At 34.8% G+C, this 22180-nt stretch overlaps 1 non-coding gene across 1 annotated transcript; it reads left to right on the forward strand.

Moving 5' to 3' along the window:
- The first annotated feature begins 21665 nt into the window (after positions 1-21665).
- On the forward strand, positions 21666-21772 carry LOC143393142 (U6 spliceosomal RNA). The gene has a single exon (XR_013090463.1). It is a non-coding gene; the product is annotated as a U6 spliceosomal RNA (small nuclear RNA).
- The last annotated feature ends 408 nt before the right edge of the window (positions 21773-22180 follow it).

A 22180-nucleotide genomic window follows, 5' to 3' on the forward strand; every position in this document is an offset into this window, starting at 1 on the left:
TGTGAGGACAGGGTGCTGGGCCCAGTGCAGCAGAGCGGATTAGTGACAGGTCAGCCATTTCATGAGGATAAGTTATTTCATGGTAAAAGTATGCTGCCTGACAGACAGGGGCAGGAAGCACTAATTCACAGGCTTTTAGTGGCTGACAGACACTTCGCATTCATAACTCGCTCTCTGCTTGCAACAGCCATTAAACTAGTGGCAGGAGGACTGCGGCCTCCAAAGGGAGGAAGATGACCTTGGTCAGGGTTGGTGGGAAAAAGAACAAAGAGGCAATGTGGAAAGGCATCGAAATATGTTCATAGAACAGCAAAAATAGGAGTAAAAACACCCAAAGACCATAGGTACTTACCTCTAAAACCCTCTCACCCACCCAGGCAACCTGATCTTCCATGGTTACATATTACATACTTATACATGAACCTAGTTTTACCTGATCCTTTATAGGGATTGGGAGAGAATAGGGGTCTTTTCTTGGATACCTATATACATAATGGAATATTCAGAGTGGAGTTGATAGTATAAGGATATTTGTTGAAATAAATTATATTGCAAATCTAAAATTTCTAGAAAGTAAATTGTTACATTACATTTTGAATTGACCCCGTGATTTGGAAATGCTAATAAAATGAAATATTTTACACATTTTACACGTTTTTTTTTTCAATTAAAGGCAAAATAAACTCCAAGTACATTTGTAATAATGCTTGTATTATAAATGCTTATGTGCTGGGCACTGTAGAAAGTGCCTCATGTGGATTATCTCAACTTGTGGATTATCACAAGAACTCTGAAACTGGATGGCTTATTTTCTTATTTCTCAGAAAATAAAACAGAGGCTTAGTAAAGCTAAGCCATTTGTATATGGTCACAGTCAGTGGGAGGCAGAGCTGATACTCAAACTCAATTTACAGGCCCTCATGATGTGCTGGAGCGTCCAGACTCCAAAAAGAAGCAGCAAAGTGCAATGGTTATGGGAACCCAAACTTTGAAAGCCAAAGTGTCTGGATTTACTATGGGTTTTACCAGACACTAGCTATAAAACCATGAGCCAGTCTCCAACCTCTCTTTGCCTCAGTTTCCTCATTTTTGGCACTTATGACTGAGAGTTGTCAATGCGAACAAATTTTGCATGCAAAGAATGTACAGCAGTTTGTGGTATAATAGTTCATGCTTTACAATCTGTATCTAATATTACTATTAAATAGAGAATCAAAGAAAAATTTTGTGATAAGTGAAATAATAGTCTAGAATCTGAGGTGGTTCACGATGACTCAACACACAGATATTGAAAACCTACCTAGCATTGTGATATTTGGTGGGAAAATAATGAAGAAAAATTTGATATGATCTCTGTACAGAAAAATACAAGTTTATAATAAAATAAATAACTATGTAACTGTCCCAAAACATAAGCATTTGATAGATTTTTTTTATAGGTAAGCACATTGAGGCTGAATAGGAACTCTTGCCAAAGATTACCTGAAAAGTGAGGAATTGAACTAGAATTAAAATCTTAATTTTTACTCTTCTGATTCCAAAAATCTGTGTTCTCATCCTCCTCGTTATCCTGCATCAGAAATATGAATGATTCTTATAATTCTAAAAAAGGAGAAAAAAATACCACTAGTGGTCAACTGACAAGAAGGGTCAAATTTCTAAATGTCAATTCAAAGCTATTTCATGCACAAACTCATAAGGGATATCAAAGTATTAAAAATCATGAAGATAATCCTAATATTGCTAAAGAATTTGGATATCAGAATTGAATGTAGTAAGATTTTAATCAAGCTCCAGGAAGAAGTGTTACCTGTATCTGAGGTTTAGCTTTTCCATCCACCAACCACACTGTCAGCCGTGAACATCTGTCCGCAACTAAGGACACAGCAGCCAGTAACCCCACAATGTAAAAGTCAGCATGGCACCAATCCCATTCTATAAGAATGAAATGAAGGTGAAAATCCTAAGTGTAAAAGACAAAGTAAGGAAAGTTAAAAGGAGTTATATCATTGTAACCCTAAAATAAAGAATTTCTAAAAATAAAGACTCTCAAATAACAAAACACAAATGAAAACGCTGATGGACTTTTTCACATCAAAATTAAATATAACTGTTTGACAAAAGATCGAATAGATGAAATTTATAGGCAGGTGCCAGACTCAGAGAAGATAATTGTCAATTTAATAACTACTATGTAATTAATTAATACCACTGAATAATTAATTATAATTCCTGCAAAACAGCAAATAAATCAATGAAACTCAAAATAAAAAAATGGGCAAATTAATTGATTATTAGCACATGAGGAAAAACTTTAAAGGGCTATTTGCTTGAAAGAGATGTTCCAAGTAAACACTGATTAAATAATGCAAATTACAACAAAAATAAGACATGATAAACAGATTGTCGGCAATCAAGAAAACCAATCCTGTGTGCGATGTTCATTTAGCATGGTGACCCTCATGTGCCTTGGTTAGATGATAGCTAACAAGTCACATTGGAAAAAACTCACATGGTATTTATCCCATTAGCTCACCAGTACTTTAAAATATATCAATTGTATAGGACACAAAGCGACTTTTACATAGATGCACGAAAAGATACACATCCTAATGTACACTGTCCCAGTTTCATACACAGTAGCAAAGACCTGGTTACACTGTAGTGCTTACTATGAGGGGGTCAGTTAAGCATGCCTGAAGGCTGGGGATGTGGCTCAAGCGGTAGCGCACTCGCCTGGCATGTGGGTTTCCCTGGTTTGATTCTCAGCACCACATACAAACAAAGATGTTGTGTCCGCCGAAAACTAAAAAATAAATATTAAAAATTCTCTCTCTCTCTCCCTCTCTCCCTCTCTCTCTCTCTCTCTCTCTTAAAAAAAAAAAAGCATGCCTGAGATTTTCATTATGTAACAATAACAATGACTGAACTATAACTATATGTTGTAATTCCCCAAAACATAATATGGGAAAAATTAGGAAAAAAATATTTTAAATATAACACATTTTTAAAATATTTTAGCTGCTATAGATAAATTATAAATCATATACTTTTCAACATTTCAAATATTTGAATAAATATGCAAAAGTCTATTGGAAACAAATACTTAGCTAGAAAATGTATAAGTGCTCATCAGGAGAGAAAACTAAAATTACAAACAAAATTTAGAGAAATACTAAAATACCAAATGACTATTTATTATGAACATTAGGGTGACTAGATTTGAAGTAAATAGAAAAATAAGGAAATTAGACATAATATTTTACTATTTATTGAACAATTTCTATAGGTCTGACTCTGCACTATGCTCTCTTCTTTAATTATCACATTGACATAGTAACAGGTATTTTACAGAGGAGGAAATTGAAGCATCAGGAGGCAAAATTTTCAATGGTTACAAGAAAGAGGGGCAACAAGTGTTAATAAATGAGATAGCATCAAATCAAAAAGCTTCTGCATAGCAAAAGAAACAATTAGAACCCACAGAATGTGAGAAAATCTTCACTAGCTACTCCTCTGTCAGAGGATTAATATTTAGAATATATAAAGAGCTCAAAAAACTTTACACCAAAAAATCAGATAACCCAATTAATAAATGGGCAAATGAATTAAATAGACACTTCTCAAAAAAGAAATACAAATGGCCAACAAATACATGAAAGAAGTGTTCAAAATCGTTAGCAACTAGGGAAATGCAAATCAACTACATTGGGATTTCATCTTCAGAGTGGAAGTCATCAAGAGTACAAGTAATAATAAATGCTGGAGAGGATGTGGAGCAGGAAGACTTTTACACTGTTTGTGAAATTGTAAATCAGTACAACCATCTGGAAACTGGTATGGGAGCTCCTCAAAAGACCTGGCATGGAAGCACCATATGACCCAGCTTTACCATTCCTCAGAATTTATCCTAAAGAATTAAAGTTGTCTTACTACAGTGATACATGCATATCCCTGTTTATAGCTGCACAATTCACATTAGCCAAACTATGAGAAGAGCCTAGGTATTTATCAATGGATGAACAGATAAGAAAATGTGGTATATAAACACGATGAAGTTTTATTCAGCCATAAAGAAAAAAAATGAAATTATGACATTTGTAAGAAAATAAACAGAAGTAGAGATCATTTGTTAAGCAAAATAGGTGAAATTCAGAAGGTTAAGGGTAGTATATTTTCTCTGATATATAGAAGGTAGAGAGGAAAATAAAAGTGGAGGTAGATCTCCTAAAAATCAAAGAAAGATCAGTAGAGGAAAGGGACCAAGAGGTGGGAGGAACGGAGGGAGTGGGGAAAGCTGAGAAGTGAAATTGGCCAAATCCTATTGCTATATTGTGTGCCTGTATGAATATATAACAACAAATCACATCAATATGTACAACTATAATGCACCAATAAAAACGTGGAAAAAATAAAAGAGTAAAACATGTGGCATTTGGTCACAGAAAAAAAAAAGAGAGAGAAAATAAGAATAAGAAGCCAAACCAGAATTAATAGCTAGGCGGATAATTGTCTGAGTTCAAAGACCATTTCCGTCTTCTTCATTGTCTTGCCTCATGACAATTTCAAGAGAGAGTCCGACATGGAAATATGCAGAAGAAGATAATAATGTAAAAATCAATTTCAGCCTAGAGCTTCTATGAATCATTTTAGTTTTGAATTTCCAAATACTAATCACCTTGGGGAATCTAACACAGCAGAACAAACGCTCACGTTGGACGCGCACTGCTCCACTTTATATAAGGGGACAATGGATGGGGATGAGACCTCGCAGCCTTGCATTATGCTTGACACATCTTAGGCACCAACTGATCATTTTCCAAATTAAAAAAAAAATGGTTCAATCAGTAGAAATATTTATGTTGAGGCTGAAGTGAAATAGAATGAAACTCAAGTTTCAAACAATAGGCACGCCTAGATACAGATGGCTTGAACAGAAAGCTAATCTGTCACAGATGATAGAATTAGAAAGAATTTGCTTTATTTGGATATTTGAGCAAGTATTAAAAGAGAATTAGTAGAAGAGTTGCATATGGTTCCAACAGTGAATTGGATTTAAGACCACAGAAGAGGCCAAGTCAAACACACAGGGTAATGTTCGGTCAGCTCCATGGACAGCTACCTTATTGAGACCACTATCCTGTGGCAGTTGCATCACATATCTTCTGCCAGACTAAACTAAAAGACATAATCTGGACCTTAAAGAGCTCATGCTTCCTGGGTCAGGTCTTGCTCCTCACTGTAAGAGCATGCTATCTTTCCAAAGATCCACAGCATGTTATGTCTGTACGCTAAGGGTAGGTATGCATTCTAGCTTAGGAAGTTTCATGATTGAGAAGCTGATTTCAGGGAAAACCTGAGGGTCATCTTCACAAATGCCACCTGGATCAATTCCCCTTAGTCCTCCCTTTAACACCTGTGCTAGGTTTGAGGCGGTACCCCTGATGCCCAGAATAAAAATTTCATCAACCATTTATGGAATATAGAGCTATTTTCCCTAAAACCAAACTTTTATCAGAAATGCCAGGATTTTCCTACAGTGTGTTAAGTGTGTATCTTTTTCCATTCATCATCTACTACACTATAAACACGCAATGTTTTCCAACTCAATGTTAACAGGAAATGGGAAAAAAAAGAGAAAAAGGATCTTTATGAGAGAGAATAGGCAAGTCAGGTCACTATAGGATGGAGGTTGAACAGTGCAATTGGAATGACAATGTAGGTTGCTGCTTAGGCATTAGAGCAGAAACCACATTCAAATGACTCAAGTCACTGGCCAGAAATAAGGACTTAGCTTACAGGAATTAATTGATTAATTAATCCCACCTAGGAGACTGGGATCCCTGCTTTTTATGCTGCTTCTTTAAATATCCTTTCCAGTATTTTCTCTCAAACTTTACACACACACACACACACACACACACACACATATATATATATATATATATTATATATTTTTTTTCTTTCTCTCTTTCTTTTCTTAGCCCTGCTTCAGTTCCCTTATATGTCAAACAGGAATAAAAATAATTGTCTTTTATGTCTCCCAGGACCATGGAGGGGAAATAAGATAATACATATGGAGGCAATTTGGAAAATGTTATATCACCTACTATTGGAACTTGATAGATTACTATTATTAATGTCAATATATCACCAGAGAAGGTGAATTTTAATTGAGAATGGCTGAGACATGTCAAGAGGAAACATTGTCCTCTGCCACGTAGGAATTCAGTAATAATAGAAATGAAAGTGTGACACTAGAAGTTTAGGGAATATATATTCAAAATGGGATTGGAAGATATTTTGTTACAAAGAGAATCATAACAGTGCAAAAATAACTAAAAAGAGATTTTCTTCAGGCCAAGAAAATATATAGGGAAACATGAGAGATGCCCAAGTAATAATTAAATAGTTTCCTAAGGGAAATGAGACAGTTTGGTGAGACAGACTATCAGAATCTAATAGAAAAATCTAGGAAGATCCGGGGGTGGGGGTTATTCCTGCTTTTTCTGAAAAAAAAAAAAAAAGTTTGTCAGATATTAGTGAGCACCTTCGGTATATGTGGCTGTTGGAAGGATCTCATTCCGTGTGCCCATCTATGTGTCTTTTATGAAATCTCACTGTTTATATCAAAATGTTGAGAAAATGTTAGAGTTGAAAGGACTATTGAGCTATCCCAGGACTTATGGACATGCTTTTACTTACTTTTACAAAAGAGGAGCTCAGTACTTCATTCACTACTGTGTTCAGATATCATACAGTGCCTGTTTTTCAATAGCTTTTCTTTTGAAGGAGTAGATATTTACAGCCTAGAGCTTCTTTGTCTTGCCCAACAAACGACTTTATCTATTGCCTTAAAAATATTCTAGTTTTTTATCCACCAATATTTTCTGAGTCCCTACTCTGTTCTGGGCACTGTACTAGGTAGATAGGATTTAAAGATGGGTTGGAAGTCCTTAAATAATCCATAGATATAGAATACAAAAATATGTATCTATGGAGAAAGCAGAATCATACCCTATTTTAGAGTTCTTCAAATACGTAAATGTAATACCTATATCTTTTCTTGATATTTTCCATACCTTTATTTTATTTAACTTTTTAAATGTGGTGCAGAACATCAAACCCAGTGCCTCACATGTGCTAGGCAAGTGCTCTACCACTGAGCTAAGACCCCAGCCCCTTTTCCTTAATCTTATATTCTACTAAACAAACAATTATAATTTTACCAAGAATTATTTACTTAAAATTGTTTCCAGATTTTCTCATCATCTTACGTCTTGTTTTCTTGACATGATCCAATCTTTCCATATCTTTTAAAAATGGTATGATTTTAAAAGTAAAATAAGCATTTAATTTCCCTAGAATAGTGCATATCCTTGACCAAAAAAAAAAAATACTATTGGAAACATTTGAAAGATAGTCCACGTTCATAAGAAAGAATAAGCTTAAAATAGATGGCCCAAATGTTGCTAGAATCATAGTCAAACCTTTAACAATAGAAAACAATTTAAGATTTAAGTGATTTGAGCAGCATGGTCTCATGATTTACATCGTGACATCAGAGTTAAAAAGACCTGAATCTGAATCCTGTCTATAATTTATTAATTATAATGCCCTGACCAATATATTACTTTGTGAGAATATTTGATCATGTTAAAATTACAAAAATTACCTACCTATTTCATAGGTACTAAAAAAATAAATAAATAAAAACAAAATGAGACCATATCTAGCTAAGTGCTTGATAAACAATAAAATGAAACATGCATTACTATTCTTGAAACCAAATGGATGACCCAGAACAAAATGTTTAATTCTTTAATCACCTAAATTCAGTAAATGTGTGTTATATTCAAATAAATTAAAAATCCCTGAGGCACCAATAGTTCCCATTCATTGAGGGTTTATTATATACCAGCCCATGGGCCAGTTGCTTCACAAACAATATTTCCTTTATTTCCTGAGATAATGACAATCTGTGAGTTTACCAAGCCTATTTCATGTTCCTTTATGCACATAGCAAAACCACATTTCCCTACTTTGCCTGTGCTTAATTGGGGTCACGTGATGGAATGTTTGCTTATCTGGTCTGTCCATAAAACATGCTGCATGTCCCTCTGCTCTTTTTCCCAAAGGATCTTTGGAATTAAATGCTCTGGTCAATCCCTGGTGCAATACGTTGATTAGGAGTGGAATTCACAGCTCTTTGTCAGTCTTGGCTCTAGAAATGTTATGGGACAGAACTCCCCAGAGCTGCCATATGGATCAGATGAGTGTTGTGAGCAAGAAGTCAACAGTTGTTCTTCAAAATACTAATGCACTGAAATTGTTCATCACAGAAGACCACATTAATTATCCTGTTTATTTGGGTTTCTTAAAACTTTTGCTTGATGGTATTTTTTTCTTGAGAAAAGAATTTCTGTAAAATCCAAAATGTCTCTTAAATTACCAATATTTGGGCTTATGAACCTCATTGACTTTCTTTTTTTGATTATATGGGTTTTTGTTCATTGTTTATCTTAATTTCCTAGAAAATGACTTCATATTAGTTGAATAAATGTATACATGTATAAAAGTATTTTTATGTAACTGGCTGCTTTCAATCCTACTTTCCCAGATGAGAAAATGATAGTATAGTTTATAAATGTGTATTTACTTTTCTAGAGCTCATACTCTCAAACATTATATTAAACTACCCCAATTGACCAATCCAAGCCTTCAGCTAAAGATGAACACTATTTTATCAATTGCAATTTTGTATTTCATGATGTTCTCCTTATGTAAGAACAAATTCTGTGACTCATGAGACTTATAATGATAGGCCTCAAGGGCCAATATGTTAGTATCAGAGAAGCCAGTGAAGCTACTGGATCAATACAGGTTTAACATGAATAAATCTCATTCCAATCTCCTTAGCTACCCAGATAAAATTTGATGTCTCACAGAACATCGGTCCCGGGAGATTTTCAAAATGCAAAGACACAACAGATTTAATTATAGATCTAATTGATTTTTGTCTATGATTCATCAATTGGGGGATCTCCATTCTATAAAAGAGAATGAGAATTCCCACGGGGCAGTAGCAGAGCAGTGGATTTAGAAAGGAGGAAACAAGTTACATAGTACCCATAGAAAAAGAGCTGATAGGTTAACATCAGGTTACTTCAGGTTGCTTTTTTGTTTGTTTGTTCAGTAATGGTTAAGGAAGTATAGACTTCTCCGTTACACCAACTAAGATGAGCTGGAACCTTCCATTTCAGGGAAAACCTTGTTGTTTTAGGATATTTCTGCTTCTTTAAAGTTTCAGTTGGATTATGTGGTGTTTAGCAAGAGTGACTTCATTTTGGTTTAGTCTGGTCTTCTGGGGCCTAGTGCAGGAGTCCAGTCCAATACAACGGCCTCTCATAATTTTTGTTTAACAAGACTAAACAAAAAAGATTAGAGAAAAAAAAATAAGGAAATGAAATGTTTAAAGGGAAGGCAGATAACATTACTGATTTCCATTTTCTCCAAGCCTCTGTATAGAATAAAAGGAAAGAAAACGACTATTAATTAAATGCATAAATTCACATTGACCTCTAATAAGAACATAAATGTATTATTTTTCTTATTTCCCCAGATGAAATTATCTGAAGATTCAACAAGATGAAGGCTATTGTACAGATTCACAGAAGTGTTACATGGTACAGCCTGATTTCAATCTAGTTCTTTGGACTTACAGTCTTTAGCTGCTTGAATTAATATCCTTTTAACTACTTATTATCACACATTTGCTACTAACAACTGGTATCAGAAACATTGCCATTCAGAGTAATGGCAATAGGTAGAAGTGATAAGAAAGTCTGAATTGAGGTTGAAATCTGGTGCTGCTATTGCCCAGCTATAACATATTGGGTAATTTCATCAGTTTCTGAGGACTTTAATTCTAACTTTTGGAGTACAGTAAGAAAGGGGGTAGTTTGCATGAGTTGATTTAACACATTACAACTCTTTTATACATTCATATAGTAAATGCTCAAACAGTGCAGATCTTTGCATCATCCACCATAGTTTTTTTTTTAATAATAGATATTTTTCTTTCTGTCCACATCTCATTCAATATAGGCGTATCAAGTACATACTAAATTCCATGCACAGTGACAGACATATCAGAGATTCATATAAAATTAAGGTATCTTTTTGTGAAATGCAGTTTGAAACCACAATGAGGGGAGATTTTAATTTTAAGATCCACACAGGTAATGAGCTTGAGAGTCATCACTCTTGTTCTTAAAGCAAGATACATGTGGGCAAACCAAAAACCAAGAGTTTTCTTAGAAACAGAGGAAAAAGGAATTGTAAGATAACCTCCCATCCTGAAATCCAGAAAGACTGGCTCATAAGGGAGCACCATTTGGGTAAGCTTACCCAAAGCAGAAGCTGCTGAAGCCACAAATGGGAAGGAACATGATACATGAGCACATAAAAAGCACGTAGGAGACTATGTGGACAAGAATGAAAGAGAGAATTCCTCAATATTATGGCCTTAGGAATGCTTCTAAAATCGTGGACTTTATCTCAAGGTATCTTTCTCAGGGTAAAAATGTGAGAAAGATTTTCTCATGGCCCTTGCAGTAAAAGAGGAATGTGAATCATTGGGAATTGCAAGAGGAGCTTTCTCATTAAAGTCCTGTTCTGTGGTGCCTACTCCATATCTGTGGGAGCCTTGTCAGGCTGGGAAAAGGACATTCCGCTTACTCGAGCCTCTTTAGTCTTCCTGTCTCACCTGACAGAGAAAAAGCACAGTAAGGAGAATCAAAGCTGCATGGAAATATGTTAAGAATACTCAGTCAGAGTAGGCAACACCGACAGTGGGTGGGGTGGGGGATGCTATACTTGTACAGATACCAGGAAAGCTATGGCCCAATACACGGGGCTGCAGAAATACTGATATTTAATCACAGAATTATATCCATACCTTCAAACCACTGAAGCATGGCTTCAGAATGATAACAATAGATTAAAATACAAGGAGCAGCAAGACAATGATTCTCTCTGTGGGAGGTATGTATAGAATCCAGAAGTTATCATTGTCACCAGAAACAGAACAACAGAAGAAATTGAAGCCCCTGGGACCTATAGCTAACAAACTGTATAAACTGTAAACAGAATCTAGCTCTAAGTAAATTATCGTAAATCAGGACATCAAGAAACTATTTACCATAATTTCTTTTACCAGCTGCAATTTGTTTTGTTTTAAACAAAAAATTGTAAATTGTATTAAAAAAAGAAAACCAAGAAAAATGTTCCAATCAGACAAATCATAATCATGCTCAGAGATGACACAGATGGTTAAATTACCAGGTAGAGAACATAAAGTAACTATGAATAATATTAAGGATACTAATGAAAAAAGTAGAAAATGTGCAAAAACACACAGATAACATAATCAGAAATATTGAAATTTTAAGGAAGAAATTAAAGAAAATGCTAAAAACTAAAAAAAAAAAAAAAAAAACTGAAATAAACAAAGAATGTTTTTGACAGCCTCATCATAGAGAAGACGGCCCAGGAAGAAATCAGTGATGTAGAAGAAACTTTTCAAACCGAATTGCAAAGAGAAAAAAAATTGGATTGGACATTGGAAAACCACAGGACAATTCCGAAAGATATAACACATGTACAACTGGATTACAAGATGCAGACAAAAGGAATGAAGCAGAAGAAATATTTAAAGAAAGTCTGTAACTTCCCAAATTAATTATAGATACCAAAAACCCAGATCTGGCCAGGCCCAGTGGAGCATGCCTGTAATCCCAGTGGCTCGGGAAGCTCAGGCAGGAGGATCAAAAGTTCAATTCCAGCCTCAGTAAAACAAGGTGCTAAGCAACTCATTGAGACCCTGTGTTTAAATAAAATACAAAATAGGTTGGGATATGGTTCAGTGGTTGAGTGTCCCTGAGTTCAATCCCTAGAACCCCTCACCCCCCCCCCCAAAAAAAAGCCCCAGATCAAGAAAACAAAGCAGAATAAATACACACAAACAACTGCATAGAAACACCTCATATTCAAACTATGGAAAATCAAAGGTAATGAGAAAAATCCTAAAAGAAGTCAGAGGAAATGAACCCCTACACCAACAGACTTAGAGGGATAAGAGTTACAACAATTTTTTTTAATATGTATTTTTTACTTGTAGTTGCATACAATACCTTTATTTTATTTATTCATTTTTTAGTATTTATTTTTTAGTTGTAGTTGGACACAATATCTTTATTTTATTTTATGTGGTGCTGAGGATCGAACCCAGGGCCTCACGCGTGCTTTATCACTGATCCAGAACCCCAGCCCTTACTTATTCATTTTTATGTGGAGCAAAGGATCGAACCCAGGAGCTCACGCATGCTAGGCAAGCACTCTACCACTGAGCCCCAATCCCAACCCAACAAATGTTTTATCAGTAACCACACAGCTGGAAGCCTGCTGAAAGGGTTCTCAGTTGTTAAAACTGAAACAACCTACACAACAAAATAAATAAAGCTATATTAGATTGTAACCAAAAGTACAGACATTATTAACAGATACTATTAACCTCATAATAATATATGTAACTAACTAAATAAATTGAGTAGAGTAAGAAAACTCCTATACATAAAAATTCAAAGAAATTCAACCTCCATGAATGTGGGTTGCACATAGTGCCTTTCTTCCTACAGATACAGTATTAAAAAATGAAGAATAATATCCTGGCCATTGAGAAAGTATCTTAGCCATGTGACCAATATTAACATCAAAAGTCATAAATCATACTGCTGATGTGCATTCTTGATAGGATGTGATGAAAAGGATGCCTTGCCTCAACCCCATAATTCTAACCCAATTCATGAAATCTAGCCATTTCATTCAATCTTGGAAATATTGTAAAAATCCCACTGAGGGGCATTCTAAAAAATACCTTTGCAGTATTCAAACTTGTTAGTGTCAAAAACAAATTTTTGATAATGTCTCTGCCAAAATATGTCTAATGAGATATGATGATTGCATGCAATGTGTTATCCCGAATTAGATAGAAATAAGCAAACAGAAGAGAATATTTGGTTTTCATTTAATTTTGAGGGAAAAAAAAAACAATGAAAATAACATACTCCTAAATTCCCATTAGCATGGCTAAAACTAAAACAAAAATGGCAATGTTATATATTTGTGGGGGTGTAGAGCACTATTGATGGGATGATGTACAATTGCCTTGAAAATAGTTTTATCGGATTTTAAAATGGTAAACACATGCCTATCACAAGACTTAGGTATTCCACTCCTACATATTTACCAAAAGTAAATGAAAAGTTATGTCCACACAGATATGCACACCCAAATGTATTTAGTTGTTTTACTTATAATGATCAAAAAAATTGGAAGCAACCTGAATGTTCCTTGATAGGTGAGTCAGTAGAAAAATTATGATATATTCATAAAATATAATTTCCCCTGAAACATAAAGGAACAATAAGAATGTGTCTCATGTAGGTCAACAAGACACAATAAAAAGTACAATGTGTATGATACCATTTATATAAGATTCTAGAAAATGCAAATGAATCTATAATGACAAAAATCAAATAAGGGATTTCCTAGGAATGGGAACAGAAGGATAGCGGATGTTAAAGGTCACAAGAAAACATTTGGAAAGCATAGCAAGATATGTCAACTTGATTTTGGTGACAGTTACACAGATTCACGTAAATAAACCGTATGTGTGCAGCTTATTGGAAGTCTATAATACCTCAAAATTGCTTTAAAAATGAGACATGTTTTTTTTTAATTTTCTCCCTTTTGTATTTTCAAATTACATTTCTAATGTCACAAGCAAAAGATTGTCTGATAATTATAATAATTTGAAAGGCAATTGATCTATTTTAGTTATTTTTTAAAGTAACATTAAAATAGATATATAGCTATTGTAGGTTAAAGTGGACAATGCTTCTATTAAAGTGAGATTGGATAATACAAAAACTCACAATTTTTCAGCCACTAGGCTTTCTATCCAGCCCTAACATTTCTGCATGTCTCCCTACAAAACTTTGTCTACAAAATACATGTCTGACTCCACAATTTTTTCACTAGTTTTGGAAGTTGTAAGTTCAATTAAGAAAATGAACTTAGTGATCGCAATCAGTCATGATAGTAGATCATAATTAACTTGGATAAGCAATTCCACTCCTCTGTATCTTCAACGACCATTTTAAAAAAATCAGGGCTTTTGTTTTTTTTTTTTAGGGGGTGGTGTTTGTAGCTAAGTGTTAGAGCACTTGCCTACTATACATATAAGGCTCTGGTGTCTATCCCAGAACTGCAAAAATAAAGAAATCATAAGGAAGAACTATGAGTAATCATAATTATGTGGGAATACAAGCTCTAAATAATTTAATTATATAAAAGGAAACATACACAGATAGAGAAAGAGAGAGAGAGAAAGAGAGGGAGACAGAAAGAGACAGGGAGACAGAGAAACACACACACACACAGAGAGAGAGAGAGAGAGAGAGAGAGAGAGAGAGAGAGAGAAACAGAGAGAGAGAGACTGAGAGAGACTTAGTTTCCCTATATGAAATGGTTGGAGACAGAAGTGTATGGTTTATGTAAACATATAAACATTTATATAGAACCTGAAGGAAACTTTAAACTTTGCTAATAATTTCACAAATGAAAAAAACTTTCATGGTGTGGAATTCTCCACCTGTGGTCTCTTGTCAACACTCAAAAATCTTCCGAGTTTGCAGCATTTCAAATTTCATATTTCTGGGTTAGGGATGCTCAAGCTGTATTTGAAAACCTCTTGAGATGGTAGAACAAATGGAGGCAGCAACTCTCAACTCCTCCACAGCCCAGAAACAAGAAAGTAAAAGAACAGCTGACCAGAGGCATTAGCGAGAGAGTAAACACTCTGAAACTCAAAGTTGGACAGCTTGAAACTTGGAATTTGGTTACCTGAGCAGAAAAAGAAAAGGACAGAATTCCTTGGCCCTGAACTCTGACTAGGATGGGATCAGGATCAAGGTAACAGAGAGAAAGAGGAAGAGGAACAGCCCATGAGCTTGCTTCCCAAACAAGAATTAGAAAGAAAAGCAGAACAAGTTAAAGCAGTATAGGAAGAGCAAAGACAGTGTAGGAGATCACACAGTCTAACCTAAATTGTGGGGTAAAATATGTGCCAGGCAGAGGAGCCCTTATGTACAGTCCATAGCTACCCACCCTCCCTAGAAGTTAAATCAATACAGCTTCTCCCCACCTTCAGATAGTAACAAATGAAACCAGAGGAAATACCTTTTAAATGGGTTGTCTCAGTAAGTTGTCTAGAAGAAACTTGTAGAGAGATTGCTGCTAGCTGAAGGGTAAGGAAACTCCCGTCCCCTTCACACTGAACAAAGGGAGCCAAGGGGAGATGACCTGAGAGCTAATCACTCCTAGGGAGTGCTACCCAACCCAGCATTCCTCCCAGCCTGTGTAGGAGCTTAGGGGAATACAAGTCAACTAAAATCCTACCACCATCACATTAATGGGTAAAACCTCAGTGATCTGCACCAACCAGGGTGGACCCTTGGGTGCCACAGACTGCTCACATGGAGGCTACACTTGCAGGTCTTACAATTGCAGACACCAAGTGCTTATGCAGCACCACCATAAACAACCCTCAGCAGAGGGAAACAGATATTCAGTGAGTCATGACTTTCAGCAGTAGGAATCCAGACAAAGACAGTCAAACTGACACTTTAGCCCAATCATGAGGATCATACTCTGGTAATCTACAAGGCCAGAGTTGTATATATATACTACAAACCACCTATGGAGAGCCTGCCTTCACAGGCCCCTTAGCTGCAGACAGCAAGCACTACAAAAGAAGCCACTATGAAGGAGAATGGACTCTCCCATAGTAATCAGCAATTGCTCCTATGCATGCACCTTGCACCCTGTATCCCTGAACCTAACAGCAAGAACCTACAGATGCAGCACCATCCAAGCATGCAGACCCAAGCCTCTGGATTGGCTAACAAATACCAGCTGTCAAGAAAAGCAAAGTAACCAGGAATGTAGCTCCTGTGCCACATCACCACTAGAAGAGTCTTCATCTATGAATCTTGGAGTTTCTATTGAATTTCATTCTTGTTTAGACAATAGACCTACGGAAGGCAATTCCTGAAGATAACTTGAAGCAGGCAGCAGAAAACTTCATGCATGCACATCAACAGTATGGTCCACAAGGAGGTTTGAGAGGAGCATCCCACTGGCACCAGCCACCACCCAATGTGCCCAGATACAGGCCACTGACTTTGACGTGTGCACTCCAGAGGGTGGCATCCCCCAACTCATCCCACCATGGGCAACCCGGAACTACATCAAAAAAACAAAACAAAAAACTTTTTATATTAGACAACCACACTCTGAAATAAAAGTGGGGAAGTGGGCCTCACACTGGATTTGACAGCACTAGATATATGGAGCTCGTCAGTACCTGGACACAAGGAAGACCAGAGAGGACCTCCTAGCATTCTATCAGAGTTGAGCGGATGTGATCACTACCTCCACACCAAGAGAAGCTTAAAGGTAAGACCAAAAATCAGTGGGCATATTACAAATGTCCCAAATCCTGAAGAAACCCAAATCAAAAGATTCAATAAGAAATCTCCACACTGTTTGGAGAAGAAGGGGAAATGTGTTAGGGAATGATACTGGTGAAATTAAATTGTTATATGTGTGCATATACAAATATGTAACAGCAAATCCCATCAATATGTACAACTATAATGCACCAACAAAAATGTGGAAAAAAGTCTCTACCTCAACATGGATTATCATAAATAGTTTTAATATCAGTTTTGATCTTGTAGGCATTTCTTTTCATATAGAATTGATAAGTGTTCCCTTATTATTTAGTATCACATCACTGAACTCACCTGATTATATTTTTTCTACTAGTTTAAAGTAACTAGAATCATTCTTTTTTGTTTCCCTATAGCAAATTCATATGTATTTCTCAGTCATTTCTTTCCACCTCTTGCATTATCTGCTTCTGCCTCATCCAACCCCTACACTTTCCTCCTTTTGTCTTAGTTTGTTATTTTTTACTGTCTTTTCTCTCTTTTCCCTTCCCATTTTCTGTGCATCCCTTTATTACCTATATAATGTAATAGTAATTTTATTACCTTTAATAACTAGTTTCTCAATCTATTCAAGAACTGTACTACAATTTTATGACAGATTAGAAGAACTGTGGAGAACATTTTCAGTAAATTTTTTCCCTACTGTTTATTAGAACATGACTTTGCTTTTAAACAATTGCAGTTAATAAAGTTTTAGTACCTTCTGTTAAAAGTGATGCCAAAGCTGGGCATAATAAGGAATACACATTGAGTACAAGTACCAATACTTGGATATTGACCTAGTCTGGGGCACTTGAGAAAAAGAAGATCAAAAAGTAGTCCCTTACATAAAGTAGAAGAGAAAATCATCCCAGCAGATGGGTAGACATACAAAAGAAAAATATTAAAAGGCAAAGGAACAAACCACCCTAAACAATCTACAACCTTGCAACAGTTAACTCCATTTATTCCACAGTGTAGGAAATGTCAGATAAAAAATTGAGAAAGTTCATAGTTAAAATGCTCAATGAACTAAAGAAGATGTAAGAAATGAACTAAGAGATAAAATACAGGAAGTGAAAGATAATTTCAGTGCAAACACATTCTGAAAAGAAATCAAATAGAAACCTTGGAAATGAAAAACTCAATAAATCAAATTAAAAATTCAGTTAAAATACCATCAATACATTAGAAAACATAGATCTCAAAGACTGAATATATAATCTTAAAAATAGACAATAAAGAAAAAATGTTAAGAGTCCATAACCAGAACACTCAAGAAATCTGGGGTAGTATTTAGAGACCAAGTAAAAGAACCATTGATATAGAAGAAGGCATCAAATTTATAACTAAAGGAATGCACAATCTTTACAGTGAAATAATATCATAAATTTTTCTAAACCTTAGAAATGTAACAGAAAGAAAAGTGCACAGTGCATTCAATCATCTCAATAGATTTAGGCAAAATCAAAAACATCCTCTACAAGATACATTACAATTAAAATGCCTAATATACCAGACTAAGGATACAATTATAAAAGGCAGAAGAGAAAAATAGCAGGTCACATTAAGAAGTAAACTAAATAGAATTTCTACTGATTTCTAAGGTTAGATGCTAAAAGCCAGGAGGGCTCGGAATAATATATTCCACACACTGAATGATAACAGTTGTCAAACAAGGTAGCCAAGCCCAGAAAAATCTAGCCTTAAGAATTAAAGTTAAAACCAAAATCTTTCATAAGTAGAAATTAACAGAATTCATGACTGATTGACCACTGAACCAGCACTCTGAATAATAATAATAATAATAATAATAATAATACTTAAAGGTATACTACATAAAAGGGAGAAAAAAAAACAAATGAATGAGGCTTCCTAGAATATCAATAACAACTAAGTAATTAATACCTAATTAAATATAGCAAACAAATAGAAATGGTAGTAAATAACAAACATTTGTTCATAAAAACATTGAATGCAAATAGTCTCAACTCCCCCAATTAAAAGGCAGATTGGGAGGCCAAGTGAGTGGCACATGCCTGTAATCCCAGCCACACGGGAGGCTGGGACAAAAGGATGGCAAATTCAAATCCAGCCACAACAATTCAATGAGACCCTCAGCAATGAAGTAGATCCTGAATCAAAATTTAAAAAGTAAAAAGACCTGGGGGTGTAGCTCAGTGATAAAATGTCCCTGGGGTCAATTTCTACTAGTCATCTGGTTTGGATACGAGGTCTCCCCCAAAAGTTCATGTGTGAGACAATGCAAAAGGTTCCAGGAGAAATGATAAGATTGTGAGAGTTTTAGCCCAATCAGTGAATTAATCCCTGAGGGGATTAACTGAGTGGTAACTGGAGGCCAGTGGGGTATGGCTGAAGGAAGTGGTTAATTTGAGACATGGCTCTGGGGTATATATTTTGTATCTTGAAAGTGGAATCTTTCCCTCTGCTTCTTGATCACATGATATGAGCTGCTTCCCTCTGCCACACACTCTGCCATGATGTTCAGCCTCATCTTGAGCCTCAAGAAATGGAGCCAGCCTTCTATGGACTAAGACCTCTGAAACTGTGAGACTTCAAATAAACTTTGCCCCTCTACTTTTTCAGCTCCTTTAGTCACAGCAGCTGAAAAGCTGACTAAAACACCATCCCCAGAAAATGAAAGACAGAATTCATTGGAATAATGGGTTAAAAAACAACATCCAGCTATATGATTTTTGAAAAAGACTCAGACACAGACATCCACAGGCTGAAAGTAAAAAGATGCATTCTATGTAAACAACAATTTTTTTAAAAAGCAGTAGTAGTTATTCCCATATCTTACAAAGTGGAAGTATGCAGTAATTAATCAGAAGAGCCAAAGAAAGTTACTAAAGTTACTAAATATGGTTAAATGTTACTAAATATGGTTAAAGTTACTAAATATGGTTAAAAGTTACTAAATATGGTTAAATGGAATAATTCAACAGAAAGGCATGTGATAGTAAATATTTATGCCCAAATGTCAGTGCAGTTAATTACTTAAAAAATATTACTTTTTGATGTTAAAACCATGTGAAAACCCAATACAATACTGGGTGACTTCAACACATCCTTTCCACCAGTAGAAAGGTCATCCAGGCATAAGTCCAAAAATATATTTATAACCTAAATAATAATATAAATCAAAAATAGATCTAATAGACATCTACAAAATATTTCATCAAAAGCAACTAAATTATTATTCTTCTCAGAAATTCATAGAACTTTTTTCCAAACAGATCCTATTCTAGGTCATGATGTAAGTCTTAGCAAATACAAAGAAATAATTGACATAATTTCATGTGTCTTATAAGATAATGATGAAATGGAATTAGAAATCAACATCAAGAAAAATTATAGAAAACATATAAGTACATGGATATTGAAAAAACTCTTTAAAATAAGGAATGTATGATAGAAGAAATCAAGAAATTCTTAGAAACAAATGAGAACAGAGATATATATGCATATTTAATTTTCTGTGACAGTATGAAAGTAGATTTAAGAGGAATATTTGTAGGATTGAGTGCCTGTATTAAATTTAAAAAAAAAGAGAGAGAGAGAGAGAGAGAAAGATCCCAAATAGATAATCTAATGTTATACAACATGATCTCAGAACGGAAAGAACAAACTAATTCAAAAACAGAAGACAAGAAATAAAATCAAACCGAGAATCGATATAATTGAGAACAATTAAAACAGAAAAAATATACAAAGAATAAATGCAATAAAGAGATGTTTCTTTAAAAAGATAAACAACATTGATAAGTCCTTGGCCATATTAGCCAAAGAAAAAGCAAGAAGACTGTAATCAAGAAAATTAGATATTGAAATAGAGATATCAGCATAATAACTTCTGAAATCCAGAGGATTATTAGAAACTATTATGACTATTCATACTCTATCTGGAGTAATCTGGAAAATTGAGAAGGCATTGACAAATTTTTATATACACATGATGTGCCCAAATTGAACCAGGAAGGTGTAAAAAAAAAAAAAAAAAAAAAAAAAACTAAACAAACCAATATCAAGCAATGAGGTTCAAGTAGCAATTAAAAACCTTCAAACAAAGAAAAACCCAGGACCAGACAGATTCTCAGCTGAGTTCTATCAGGCATTTAAAGAAGAACTAATACTAGACTTCCTCAAATTATTACATGAAATAGAAATGGCGGGTATGCTCCCAAATACATTCTAAGAACCCAGAAATACCCTGATTGCAAAAGCAAACAAAGGCATATCAAGGGAAGAAAACTACAGACTAATGTCCCAGATGAACCTAGATGCAATCATCCTTAATAAAATATTATCAAAGAAATTCGAACTCTTCAAGAAGATAGTACACCATAATCAGGTGAGTTTTATCCCAGGGATGAAAGGTTTGCTCAACATGCAGAAATTGATAATGTAATTAACCACATAAATAGAGTTAAGGACAAGAGTCATACAATCATCTCAATAGATTTGGCAAAGGACTTTGATATAATCCAGCACCCATTCATGTTAAAAATGCTGGATAAACTAGGAATTAACCTCAATATTATAAAGTGTATATATGACAAAATCATATCCAATATGATATTGACTAGAGAAAACCTGAAAGCATTTTTTCTTAACTCGGAAACAAGACAAAGATGCCCACTTTCAACATTAATATTCAATAGAGTGTTTTTTTTTTTTAAAAAAAAAAAAACTCTAGCCAGGGCAATCAGGTAAGTTAAGAAATTAAAAAGATACAAATAGGAAAAAAAGAAGCCAAGATATCTCTGTTTGCCAATGACATGATCCTATGTCTAAAAGACCCAAAAAAACTCTATCAAACCTCTAAAGCAATAAAGAAATTGAGCAACATTGTAAGATGTAAGATCAACCTTCATAAACCAGAAGCTTATCTATACTTCCATAGTTATTCTGCTGAGAAAGAAATAAAAATATATATACCTTATTCATGATAACATTAAAACATAAAATAAAATACTTGGGAATTAAAACAAGGAGGAGAAAGACATCTATAATAGAAACTATATTGTGCTCACTTTGGCAGCACATATACTAAAATTGGAACAATACAGAGAAGATCAGCATTGCATCTGCACAAAGATGACACACAAATTCACGAAATGTTCCATATTTTTACAGTGGAAAGTACTGGATGATACTGATTCTGGAAAAAACACAAATATATTATTCCATCTCCACATAGTAAAAAGCATTCTTGCACAGTATTTTGTACTTGTATTTAGTTTTATTAAAACGGTGGGGTGAAAAAAAAAAACTATAGAATACCAAAGAAAGAAACTAAAGATGAAGAAAACCTCACACTTATTATTAGATAGGCAGAATTAATATCATCAAAATGGCCATGCTATCAAAAGCATTATACTGATTCAAGGCAATCTTCATCAAACACCAATTATATTCTTTACAGTACTAGAAAAAGCAGTCCTAAAATTCATTTGGAAGAATAAAGGATCCGGAATATCCAAAGCAGTCTTGAGCAAGAAGAGCAATGCTGGAGGCATCACAATACCTAAACTCAAATT

Source organism: Callospermophilus lateralis, chromosome 2 (genome assembly GCF_048772815.1).
Source record: "Callospermophilus lateralis isolate mCalLat2 chromosome 2, mCalLat2.hap1, whole genome shotgun sequence".
Classification (NCBI taxonomy): domain Eukaryota; kingdom Metazoa; phylum Chordata; class Mammalia; order Rodentia; family Sciuridae; genus Callospermophilus; species Callospermophilus lateralis.